Here is a 13,908-nt window from a genome sequence, read left to right as displayed (position 1 = left end):
ACATGAATAAAAAGGTGAAGCTAGTATCATGTCATGACATGTGTAATAGTTCTGATTTAAGTTCGGATGATGGTAAAAAGCAACCAGGTTTTACATGCGTTCAAGCATCTATCAAAGTTATAATAAGTCATCAAACTGATGAAAACTTTTGAGTGCTATTTGATGGCGATGAAGTTGACATTGTAAACGAAACCAGCTATGTAAATGTTACATTCGTTAAGTTATTCTTGTCATTCAACCATTGCTATAAACGGATCAAAGGAGAGTCTAATGTACATCTAAAATACTTTTTCACAAAATGCAGTATAAGCAATATACGGCACGGGCTTAGGATGTATACATATCCGTGACGCAGTATCTTGAAGAAAAAAAAAGACTGATTGATGTGGGTGATCTTTATGAACATTGTGTTCGTATACAGCGTCACAAATTACGTGTCCGGTTCTTTGATTACCATGGTATCTAGACAACAGAACGAAGCAGTAGTATAATTGCCCCCACATACTAACTAGCATTATGGTCTTGTTGTGTAAATGTGCGTAAAAAGTGATTTAATCACAGCTCCGCCGAATCATTAGTAACGATTTATACCACAGAGCAAACCTGGTACCACTACAAACATATATTTGCAAGATCTTTTTTTTTACAGTTTATTTCAATTAACGAATATAATACTTTTACGAATTCCAAAATAGTCTTCAATTTTCTTTCATTTTATCAAAAAACGTATCACCTTTTCTTTCATTTATATCAATCGCCGAAATGTCCAGCATTTGCACTGTGGAAAACGGTGAGTCTGATGTTCACAAGCAATTTCGTTTAGCTATGCACCCCACACACAAATTATAGGCAATAAAAAACAGTTTCTGGTATGATTTTAAAACCATATATACTTAGAACAACAATATTGAATCGCGCTGCTTCGCATCGGTTACCATCCGTTACACTACCAGTCCAGCCTCATTTCTGACCATAAACTACAAGTATTTAATGTCCTTTACACATTAGTGTACGTGGAACCGTCGCAGAAACATTTACCTGATAAAATTTGAGGTAATAATTGAGTAAGATTGAACTAGTCTTAGAAGAAAGAGTAGCAAAAGTGTACTTCTTTACTTTGTGTTGTTTTAGCTACAACTTGCTGGAAGCAAACGTGACCGTTAAAAGAATGAGTAGGACTTGAACACATAATGTTACTTCCGTCCACCTGGGAAGATTAAAGTAAGTTTTTTAACAAACAAATATCTATGACACTAACTTTGTGGGACACAAATTGTCTAAATCTGGTTAAACGACAAATAATTCACTAATCATGAACAGTCACGTAACTGTGACAACATATCCAGATATCGTAGTTAGTTGCAGGGTATCCAACAATTTTTGCTCAATTTACAACTTATGACGTAATAGGCAGCTTTATTTAATGGAAGACTAACTTCTCCTAACACCGGAGAAAACGAAGAAAATGAGCATAACCAGTGAATACCAGGGAGCCCGATACAAAGACAAATATACAAGGGCAGCCACAGTAAAGTACAGGGTCGGCTAAACGGACTGTTGTTACGACTGTTGTATGTGCTATGATGAGCATTTGCCCCGAAATTAAATGAACATAAACAAGAACGGTGCAACATCGTTGACAACATTCTACGGTTTCATATTTAATGTACATTGAGGTGGTGACGTAAAAGCGGGATATGTTCAGTACATTCACTTAGGTGAAGACATTATTTGATTAAGATATTTGTTAATGTCATTGATTTTTCCTACCGTTAAGTTTTGGTTCAGAAGAATATTACCAATGTTTCACGAGGATTTATAGTGGTATGTTGGAAACGTTAAGCAGCGTCGGTTATGTCAATTATGTTTTTTTTTTTCAAAGTCATACACGCTACTAGTGTTCTACTCAATGTTGAAACGATATGCTTAGTTGTTAATTATCATACCGATGCTCATTTTATTACCAAAATATATTGTAAAGATATGTATTTCTGTTCACTTCCAGATTATTATAAGTTCGTTGCTACGTTTGTAATGAAAGGTGATACACAAGTTTACGTGAGTTGTTTCTGTATTATTGGCGCCGTCAATACTCCACCACATACTAGACACTAATGATAAGGTCCGGGTGTTGCAATATAATATCTATAACAATTGAAGATAATTATCAAGATACAATAAACAATTAGCCGACGACAAATTATAAATATTAAAAGAGATTATCAGCAACCGAGTTGGAATAACTCCACTCTAACCCCCACCCCCACAACCCCCCTCACAACCCCCCCCCCCCCTCGAATCCTGACATCTTCCAAACCGTCGAATGTATTTATATATGTGTCTGTTACAAACACGCGGGAAATAATACGAATATATCTTATATTCATATAAGTGATTACGTATTTGTTTGATACCATGGTATCCGCACAACACAACAACAAAACAGGTTAGTAGAGCTACACAGTATTCTACAGAGTTTAATATGTTTTCTAATTTATTCCCATTTTACACGAATATAATAATACCCCCCTTCTCCCCCCCCCCCCCCCAAAAAAAAGAGTGTTAGATCGGAGTCCTTGAAATGTCAGTAATTTAAATAGCTTTCATATAGCTTTCATATACACAAATGACCAAGATCATAGCAAGCATTACCATTCAGAATAATATACCAGAGTTTATTGTTTTCAATGTCACTTATAAACACTATTATGGATAAATAATACTTTAAGCAATTGATCATTCAAATACCCTAACCCTTTTTAAGGAACAAAGTTAGTTTATTAGCAAGACTTAATTGTGTTATCTTTTCAGTAAATATATAGTAGATAAATATTCATAAATATTCACTATTTTCTGATGAAGGCTTTTTTCTTCAATGTTAGCAAAATATTAATACAATCCTGATAAAATGAAAACTTAGCATGTGTGTCTCGTTTCTGCAAGCAAGTATTGTGCCTTTATATATATAGACTTGTGAGAGAATATCTTGAAAAATAAAACAAATTTATGGTTGGGTAATAAGGGATACACGGGTGGCATTCAGGTATAAACGGCAACACTAATAAAAGAAACCTGATCACGTTTGGGAACAGGAGCAAGAAGATATCTGTAAATTTATGTTGTTTAAGTTCTTTTCTGTTTATCTAATTCTAATGCTACCATTTATTAACTGCATTTCACCGATTACGTTATCATAATATTAATTTTATATTTACTGGTAAAGTAACACAGAGAGCAACTTAGCTCAAATAAGCTGACCAGAATGCATTATGAGCAATAGCTGTAAGAAAGGTGCACAATCTCTTACCTGCCATTGACCGGTCTGTAGATTCAGGCGACGAAAATCAGGATACGTATTGTTCCATACTGATGAATAAAATGAACGGAATTGATTAAAACACATCTGCAATTGTAATCTCTTTTTGTTTGGGGGGGGGGGGTGGACTGAAGTAATAAACATTATATTCAACTGATTTATGTTGGCTCTCGATGATAACTTCGTATCAGCTGAGCAATCAATCTAGTTGATTCCTTAATTTTGATCTTATTAGTTTACTATCATTATCATATCAGTAATATAGCTGATCAGTTAACAACCCTTCTATATTAGTAGGACTACCGATCAGTTTACTATCATTATCATCTCGGTTTTATACCTGATCAGTTTACAACTATTATCCTCTTAGTAATAAAACCAATCAGGTTAGAACTGTTATCATCTCATTAACATATCTGATCAATTATGAAATTATCCTAAATGAAAGCATATATGCTCCCATTCAAACAGAAACGAATCTTGGGCTAAATTAAGAAACCAAATCATGATAGTCGAGTATTCGATGCTCAGATCAAGAATAATAATTCATGAGACGATGAACGGATCATAGAACACTCAACATCAGTGACGTCATCACAAATCACTAGAGTCATTATTAAACACTGTTAAAAAAAGTTTAAATGAAGAAAAAGAGAAATTAAAAGCAAATAAAAAAAAGGTATGCGAGTGCCAGAAAATGAAGTCCAAATATCGAGGGTTTACAATATTCTAAAGAACTGACTTTGACTTCGACTACATCGTCTCTGAATCTCTCTCAAAGCTGTTATCACGAGATCATTTAGTAGCTATTTAACACACATCTGTCTAAAATGGTCAAACATTTAATGGATCGGGTCAAACGTGTTGTTTACACTAACTACTTCTGTCTTTGAGATTGATCAATGATGACATCATCAGAAGTGACGTCACTCCACCATTAACAATGAGAATATCGATGTGTCCTTGAAACACAGAACAATGAACAAGGGTACAATGTGTACGAGTCCGAGAAATAATGTTGCGGGTAGGAGATAGAGAGGTTTGCATGTATTGATATTACTCTTAATTAATTTAAATAATGAATTTAGGTAGAATCTTAGTATAGATGTGTTATTGTACAGAGAAATGAAACATTTGATTGTTCGTGATGTTTGTAAAGCTACCCGGTTATCAAGATATTCAGCTTTACATTGCAACGCATTAGTGACATCATCAAAGACCATGAAAACTAATAATTTAAATATTTATCATAGAAAAGGACTAAATGAATTTAGAAATACTTTATTGAGTTGAATTATAGAGCTACAAGACTAGACAAAACATCGTCATAATCACGTGATCACGTTTCCGATGTCCTGAGAGTATGTCAGTTGTGTAAACTAAGGTTATATGTCTTGTTTCCAGCCACTTTCTTAGGTATGTTTGTTTAATCTGTATTACGACTAAATACATCACTCTCTCTACTTGCCCTAACATATAAGGTTTGCATAATCTAACATCGTGTTATTATGACTTGACATGCACAATAGTAACATTGAACAATAACACTGTCCACATTTCTAAGAAGTTTCAAGAAACCAACATTAAAGTATATTATTGACAGAAGTGTTAATGGAGACAAAAAATACACTTACATGTAAACAACTATGAATGAAGATATCATATCTATATAAATTATGTTTTTTGTTGTAGTTTGTCTTTCAGAACATCAATAAGGCCGTGACAAAACTACAACACGAACTAAACAGAAATATCAGCAGCAATTGTATACAATTACAATACTTGTTGAATTGAAATAGAACAGACCATTGTAAAATCTCTTTGTTACTGTTTGTTTACATTTTCTGATTCCGGAATTAACTATTGTAGACGATCTATCCACGATATCATAGTTGAAGTGCGCACTATAGAAATAATTCCCGTTTTACCGGTTCAGATCTACCCACCTGCTATAACTAACTGCACGTCCTTGTTGTTTTACGGTTAAGATTCGGTAACAATACTGATGACGATATGACAAATGCTCATTTCCATTAAACTCAAGAAACACGTATCTACAGGTAGTTTGCATAACCGTGATAATTCCTTTTTCATCAGACACTACCATAGCCCGCAGCATAGTTGCATCCATGGTAATTTACTTCATCCAAGCGAAGGATGAAAACTTTCTCTTGAGCATTATTTTTATTTAATGAGTAAGAACATTCTAGGCCTGATTCGGGTACCCGAATACCCGGGTACCGAACCGAACATTCGTGTACCCGAATCGAAAGCTCACAAGACGGGTACCCGTTTTCTGAGAGGGGGGGGGGTCGCATTACTGCTACGCGAGTGCTTTCATGACTTCATGTTTTGATTAATCAGGACACGCGAATACCCCAGGTGAAAATTCCAGTTAATACCTGTTGAACTGGTTTTAACAGGTACCTGTTGCAACTGGTATTTGGTGACAGGTAATAACAGGTATTAAATGGTATTAACGGGTGTTAACTGGTATTGACAGGTATTAACTGGAATTAACAGGTTTCAACTGTTTTCAACAGGCATAACAGTTTTTAACTGGTATTAACAGGTATTAGCTGGTATTAACAGGTTTCAACTGTTTTCAACAGGTTTCAACAGGCACAACAGCTTTAGCTGGTATTAACAGGTATTAACTGGTAATAACAGGTTTCAACTGTTTTCAACAGGCATAACAGTTTTTAACTGGTATTAATAGGTTTCAACTGTTTTCAACAAGTTTCAACAGGCACAACAGCTTTTAACTGGCATAAACAGGTATTAACTGGTAATAACAGGTTTCAACTGTTTTCAACAGGCGCAACAGCTATTAACTGGTAATAACATACTGTATGAACTGGTTTCAACTGTTTTCAACAGGGGTAACAGGTTTTAACTGGTTCTGTTTTCAACATGTCTTTACTGGTATTGAAAACGTTTTAACAGGTAAGAACATGTATGGAAGGTTTTAAGCTGGTTATAACAGTAGGATTTTCCACAGGTTCAATTGTTTTCAACAAGTTATCTGGTGAAAACAGGTGGCGATGAATTTCAACAGGTTTAAAATTGCTCTTTACAGTTGCACATGATGTAGGTCTAACACTTAACAAGCAAGTTAAGGCGAGGGAGAACTTCCAGCAGATGGAGTAAAAATCACTGTTAACAAAAATCTGAAAATATCATTTTATTCCAACAAAGTTAAGACAAGTTAATGGATCAAACATGAATGGCAAAAGTATAGTACTGCACAATAATGCAAAGTTAGGGGCAATGAAAAAGAAAACATAAATTTGGAGTCTAACAAGAAAGCAAACTTCTGAAGTAAACGCTTTCACATTACACATTAAAAACTTACATATATGATGAAATACCAACTAAATATGTTCATTAAAACAATGATTTCATGTATTGCTGTGGCAATTAAGAAAGGAAACTCTATCTGTTAAAACAATATAAAGGTTAATTTTTTATCAATCATTATATCAAAATAAAAGTTACAGCTGAATAGATAAAAGTTATTCAAGAGTTAGCATTACCAAACTATGTAGTCTGCAGTTCTGCATGCTAGGCAGACAATAATAATAGCTAGTCAGACAGTAACCTTTTGAAAGGAATTCATTCTGAAATTGGTTACCACAATCAGATCTTAAAAAACAATATTTACCTACAAAGCATGTATTTGTAATGCATATTTATACTGAACACATATGTGACGACAATAAACTGTCTATTCTGGAGTTTGAATAAAAATCTGAATACTGTTTAATGGCATTTGTACATACTGATTACTAGAAATGTTAGTTCTTTAAAAAAGAAAAAAAAGGCAAAAGTGGAAAGATGACTTTGCCAAGTAAAAGTCAACATCAGTCTATAATAGTCATGGTTAAACCACTTTCAAGGAAAAACTGTCCAGAAGATCTCCATTGAAAACTTAAGTTGTAATTAACAGCAACATACTTTCCATTTCCTGAATTTAATTAAAAAACTAAATACCATATAATGGTAAACAATAACTGTTAAAAACCTAATAATAAATATGGGTTTAATCCTACTTTGAAAAAAAGAACTGTCTGGAAAAATTCCTCTGAAAAGTTAACTTGTCAGTGACAGCAATATGCTGTCAGTTTGAATCAAACTAAAGACTGTTTAATTGTAAGCAATAACCATTGAAAAAAAATAATATGATACTAATTTTTTAAGGCCTTCTTTGTTTTACGATTGATGTCAGCTTCTCGGATATGTATTTACTGAACCTCGTAGCTTCCTCAGTAAACTGCAGCTTTCTTTCAAACGTTCCACGAATTGTGCTGCAAGAAACAAAGCGTATGAACACTTAAGAATTGACTTATCATGATTAACAGTAACAGTGTGGTCCTAAAACTTAACAAACTCTCTTGCATTGCTAGATGAGTGCTTTCATGGAAAGTTAAGGTCAAACTTTCCTATGGCTTAGAATGTCTCACAATATTTATCTCTGTTGGTATCCAACCTGAATGGACTAGCAATCACAGTCTAACCAAGAACATTCTTTTGGTTTAGAATTTGGGTTTGCTCAATCTTTTGGTTGGAAAAACTACACCACTATGGTAGTTTGATTGTAGGCTTCCTGTCAGAACTCAAAGGCAATTAAGAACCAACCAAAATGATATCAGTTGTTAACTCATGATACTGGAATGCATAATCCTACTGATAAATAGTTCTGTCAGTGTTAAAAAATTACTTACTCCTGAAAAACAGCATATTCAGTAAATTATATTGTACACTTGTGTACTAAGTCATGAGCTTGTAATATAAATGGTTACTTGTTTGAAAGCTTTTCATAATGACTAACCTTCCATAGCATTAACCTTCACGGGAGACAACAGCGGTTTTGCATCTCTGTCACTGTTGAATCTTGTGCAAGCATTCCCAACGACTTTCGTTTTCAAAGTGTTGGTACCCCAAATCAACACCAGTTAAGTCTTCACGAACATAGAGTGTTCTCTTAACTACAAATGGCCTCCCACTTGTCTTCAGGAAGCCCAAAATCTGCACCAATATTGCCCTGTGAACAGAAAATATGATATACCTGTAAGCATATATACAGATATAGCACATGATAACTCACATTATCATAAACATACATTTACATTAAAATTGTACATCAACATATTGGGAGGTAAACATTTAAATCAAGGTCCCTCAAATTATAAGCCAGGAATAGCAGCTTTACCAAATAATTACTAGCTTTGCACTATAACACCAAGTTATTTTTCAAAGCTTAATAACCATGTTTATGATTATCCCAAATCAGTAAAAAAATGGCCAAACTTATGTCGCTTGTACGTAAATGATGTACCAGACTGTTTTTTTTTATATTATATATAAACAGGTTATGAAAAGTATTTAAATAATATCATTACACATTTGGGTACAATAGTTAAACTCACCCTTCCATCTTTCTTCTCTATGGCACTTGTTCCTTTGCTTTTTGGACTCTCGGATGAACTCTTAATATCATCTTACACCATTATGTCTTTAAGCCATATACGTTCTCCTCTTCTGTTGTTGCCTCCACACTGGTGTCGTACATCACAGGAAACCTCACCTGGATATTGGGTTTTTCAATTCTTCCTGGAAAAAGGAAATAGCAAAGCAGCAGTAGTCATCATTTGAAAAAAATTAAATAAAGTTGTCACCACAAAGTGATGTGAGATTTGCTTCCACAATAGTCTAAAAAAAAAGAATCCCAAAGTTTGAAGCAGACTGTATAAAGCTGAAAATTTGAACCAGAATCAAATGCCCAGACTACAGAGATAGTAAAACATGGGCTAAATCTTTGTTTGTTTTTAAGATCTAAAAATACAAGATTTTAGAAACACAAATGCACTGAGCCAACTTATTTATAGGCCTAATTGTTTTAAGTTGTTATTTTGCTTGCTCACTTAACAAGTCTATTTAGACCTAGGCTAGAGAAGAAACAGTTCTTTGACACACTAAGTTAGTTTGTCTTTCAGTCGTTTTTTTAGTCTTACTAGTAGTAGTACTAAAGTATATAATGCCGGTGACTAGCCAACATAATTTGTTCAGCCTACTGTAACAGTAAGTTTGAAGGTCTAGCCTTGTTTTATTCAATATCACATAGCCTACCCATTTAGATTCACATGGGAAACTCAAGAAATCTTTACCAAATGAGTGTAGACCTAAGCTTCAACTATTGAAACTCAGTCCCAGCATTTGTTTGGAAATAAATTAGAAGATTATGTGCGACTGTTCAATCTAGCCCAATACACACATAACACATTGTTAATTGGTGTATAGAATGCACAGTTTAGTGTTGAGAATGCACTGCAGTACTCAATAGAAAACCTAGGCTACTCACTTTCATTGCACTTGTGTATTGCGAAACGCTAGCCTAACAACGGTAACAAAAACTGCGTAGCGTAACGCCAATCATAATACTACTTTGTGCCAGTGCCTAACAATTAACGTTAGTTTTACCTCCAAGTTTAAGGAACAACAGGTAGGCCGATGGTGGCGGTTAATACTTCCATTCTTCTTTAGATCTTCTTGGGTGATTAACAGTTGAAAGTTGCTTAGAGTGATCGTATTAAACCATGCCAAGCAATGCTTACGCTGTGCAATGCAAGTTGCCGTTGCTCCTCGGTTTCGAAATTGAATATGGTGTTGAAGTCAAAGTTCAACTTAAACCTCGTACAAAATGTGATTAACAAAAAAAATGAAAACATTGTCTTTGGCCTCTCAATTTGAGAGTTTTATGTCACCGAAAATTACAAATATCATTAATTGATATTAAAAATTTAAAACAACAGTAAATAAGAAAGGATTAAATCATAATACAATTTAAACATTAATTATTTTTATCTTGATCTTGACTTGGCAATATGCGTCTTACTTTCTTAGACTATGAATCACTGATCTAAATATAGATGCAAGCTCGTCTCAATCTTTTGATGTATGTGTATGCTACGTATTCATATACTATCTGGAAGAACTCTCTCATAAATTTAATATGTGAATTTTTCATTTTACCTTAATGTATCAAATAGAATAAACAATTCAGTGATCAGACATATGTTATACCACATCTTTGCAGTGGCAAAGCCAGCGAGGGTGGGGAAGGGGGGGCAGGGGAAAGAGTACCTCCACAAAAAAAAATTGGGGACGTGATGTCCGACGGTGAAAAAAACGAAGGGAGCAAAAGAAAAGGAAATAATTGCATTATTTTGCATATAAGCCCTTTTTGAGAAACAAAAATTTTCAAGCCCCCCTCCCCTCATAAACCTTCCCTGACAACGGTGATCCACCATTATGTGCCTTAAAGTGGAGACAGAAATTTGAACCAACTGGCACCTGTTGAATGCAACTGGTGTAACAGGTACCTGTTAAACCAGTTGTTTTCAACAGGTACCTGTTAAACCAGTTGTTTTCAACAGGTACCTGTTAAACCAGTTGTTTTCAACAGGTACCTGTTAAACCAGTTGTTTTCAACAGGTACCTGTTAAACCAGTTGTTTTCAACATGTACCTGTTAAACCAGTTGTTTTCAACAGGTACCTGTTAAACCAGTTGTTTTCAACAGGTACCTGTAAACCAGTTGTTATCAACAGGTACCTGTTTAACCAGTTGTTTTCAACAGGTACCTGTTAAACCAGTTGTTTTCAACAGGTACCTGTTAAACCAGTTGTTCTCAACAGGTACCTGTTTAACCAGTTGTTTTCAACAGGTAGCTGTTAAACCAGTTGTTTTCAACAGGTACCTGTTACACCAGTTGTTTTCAACAGGTACCTGTTAAACCAGTTGTTTTCAACAGGTATTTTACCTGTTGAAAGCAACTGGTTTAACAGGTACCTGTTAAAACCAATTGGTACCTGTTACAGCTTATAGGTAATTTACCTGTTGCAACTGGTAATTAACTGGTATAAACTGGTTTTGGTCACAATACCTGATAAAACCAGTTGTCGTTAACAGGTACCTGTTAGTCCCTGTTGGTTCCGGTTAAAACCAGTTGAAATTGTAACAGGTATTAACAGGAATTTTCTCCTGGGACTAAAGATTGATGTAATGAAATAACTTTCTTGTAGTGTAGATGGCTGTTTTAATTGTTTAATATTTCAAGTTTTAGCCATTCATAATGGTTCTTTTCCCTGTGTAGATTAAATCACGCAACACCGAAAACGAAAAAAAATATACCAGTGAAAACTAACAGTGTACGCACAATACTGTATTACCTCTTCAAAACATAGCACATACATTCCAAACAATTGCCAATTTCCAGGTAATTGAAAGTTGTAAATATGGCTACGCTTTTGTGTGTGTGTAAAAACCCGATGTGGTGTTAGGCTAGCATGTGGTGGAAGATAGCGGCAATAATGAAAGTATTCCATGGATTTTTTTAGTTCCAGCTAACTGCCTTACAATTTGAGCGAATAAACAGAATGGTTCTGCTAGATTTCCCCATTGACTTAGGCTTGTGGTTTACTACCATATGGTCAAAGATAGCAGCAATAACGAAAGTATTTGGTGAATATTTTAGCGCCAGCTAACTGCGACACAATTTAAGCGAATAAACAGATGGTGAGGCTCGACTTCCATGTTGACTGTTTGTGATTTTAAGCTACCGTGTGGTCGGTGCTTTGTGGGGATTTTACGCAAACATGGTTTGTCGATTGCACGTGTCTTTGTTGTCATCAAGCAGCTACAATCTTCGACAAAAATAGATGGGACACCCCACTCCCCGTATCAATGTTGCAGTTTCTGAGCGCTTTTGGCTACAACATTGAACGGGGGGAAGGGGGTGCGCTTAAACCAATATCGCTCGTTGCTGCTCATACTGTCCCATTATTTTTGTCGAGGATTCAATCTTCGACAAAAATAGATGGGACACCCCACTCCCCGTATCAATGTTGCAGTTTCTGAGCGCTTTTGGCTACAACATTGAACGGGGGGAAGGGGGTGCGCTTAAACCAATATCGCTCGTTGCTGCTCATACTGTCCCATCATTTTTGTCGAGGATTCAATCTTCGACAAAAATAGATGGGACACCCCACTCCCCGTATCAATGTTGCAGTTTCTGAGCGCTTTTGGCTACAACATTGAACGGGGGAAGGGGGTGCGCTTAAACCAATATCGCTCGTTGCTGCTCATACTGTCCCATCATTTTTGTCGAGGATTGTCTGAATGGCTGTAAAACGGTTCATTGGGGTATATATCGAGGTCTAAGCTGCCCCAAGCGTTGCGCGATAGCAATAGTTGTTAATATTTCTTCTTAAAATTATTATAAGTCGCAATTGCTGATTCATTCGAGGAATTAGGTCGAACCGAATATTCAATAGGCACGCATCTTTCAGCGAATAATTTCACAAGAAAAACATAATATTTCGATCCGTTTCTTTCATTTATTTCGTATGTATCTTATACTGGTTTCTTACTGATGTATCACATTATATGTCCTAATATATATACATATTACACTTAATTCCGTGTGAGAGGAAAATAGTAAATAAATGATAGCATGATTTTAACAGAAATTCTTGAGATTTTCTTTATAAACTCTCAGGATAAGAAAGAAGATTAATGTTAATTAGTGTCCGGTGTAAATTGTATGCTGCTGCAATACAATAGCCCCAGAAAATTATGTCAGAAAGTTTAGTTGTATATATAGGTTTCCAGGGCAACCCTGGGCAGCAAGCAACTTGTGGATGTACACTGACGGATTTCTAAACACTAAGTCGCATGGATGCAACCATTTTTAAGATCCCTCCTAGGAGCCCCGACTTAAATCCAATAGAAAATATCTTCAAACTTTATGGGGGGGGGGTGGGGGGTCAACTGAAGTACGATGCCATCGAGAACAATATTGAATTTGAGACATTTCGAGCTTTCAGAAGTCGAGTTGTTACAACTCTCCTCCAGATGCCACGTGCTATCATTGACAAAACAATCGCTTCAATGGGTAAAAGAATTGATGAAATCATTCGAAGAAAAGGAGAGAGACTGAAATATTAGTATTTTGGCTGTAATGCGCTATCCATGCTATGCTTTCATATTCTGATCTGCCACATGAGGGCGGTAATCTCCCGAACTGTTGGTGAACATTGAACGATTTACCAACGATGGACCCCATATTTTTCCCAAATTTCAGCTCCATAATACCAATATTCCGAGATTGGAGCACACTCAGTTACAGTTCAAGTTTTTTGAAATCATCACGTTGGTGAAAATTGGACAAACATATACATAATCGCCGATATACGAACGGTTAACCATTTATTGACGATAAAAGGCTTTGGTTAACTTGATGCTTTTATACTATTTCAACGGTTGACCATCCATCCACATTGAAATACTGTGTAGGTCAATGGTATACCGTGCTAGGGTCAAGTGTGTATCGTGGCGGTCTTTCACTAGGATGCCAGTCGACGACGTAGTTTGAATAATATTTTCGATCCGTTTCTTGCATTTATTTCGTATGTATCTTATACTGGTTTCTTACTGATGTATCACATTATATGTCCGAATATATATATACATATTACACTTAATTCCGTGTGAGAGGAAAATAGTAAATAAATGATAGCATGATTTTAACAG

At 35.4% G+C, this 13,908-nt stretch overlaps 1 long non-coding RNA gene across 1 annotated transcript; it reads right to left on the bottom strand.

The window, feature by feature from the left end:
• Positions 1-6,228: 6,228 nt before the first annotated feature.
• Positions 6,229-10,776, bottom strand: LOC139970104 (uncharacterized). Its single transcript, XR_011794007.1, has 4 exons — positions 9,797-10,776; positions 8,746-8,929; positions 8,148-8,360; positions 6,229-7,623 (listed from the first exon to the last, which is right to left on the bottom strand). It is a non-coding gene; the product is annotated as an uncharacterized lncRNA (long non-coding RNA).
• Between the last annotated feature and the right edge of the window lie 3,132 nt (positions 10,777-13,908).

This window comes from Apostichopus japonicus, chromosome 7 (genome assembly GCF_037975245.1).
Source record: "Apostichopus japonicus isolate 1M-3 chromosome 7, ASM3797524v1, whole genome shotgun sequence".
Taxonomy (NCBI): Eukaryota; Metazoa; Echinodermata; class Holothuroidea; order Aspidochirotida; family Stichopodidae; genus Apostichopus; species Apostichopus japonicus.
The sequence above is the reverse complement of the archived record's forward strand: the minus strand, read 5'-3'. Positions and strand labels throughout refer to the sequence as shown.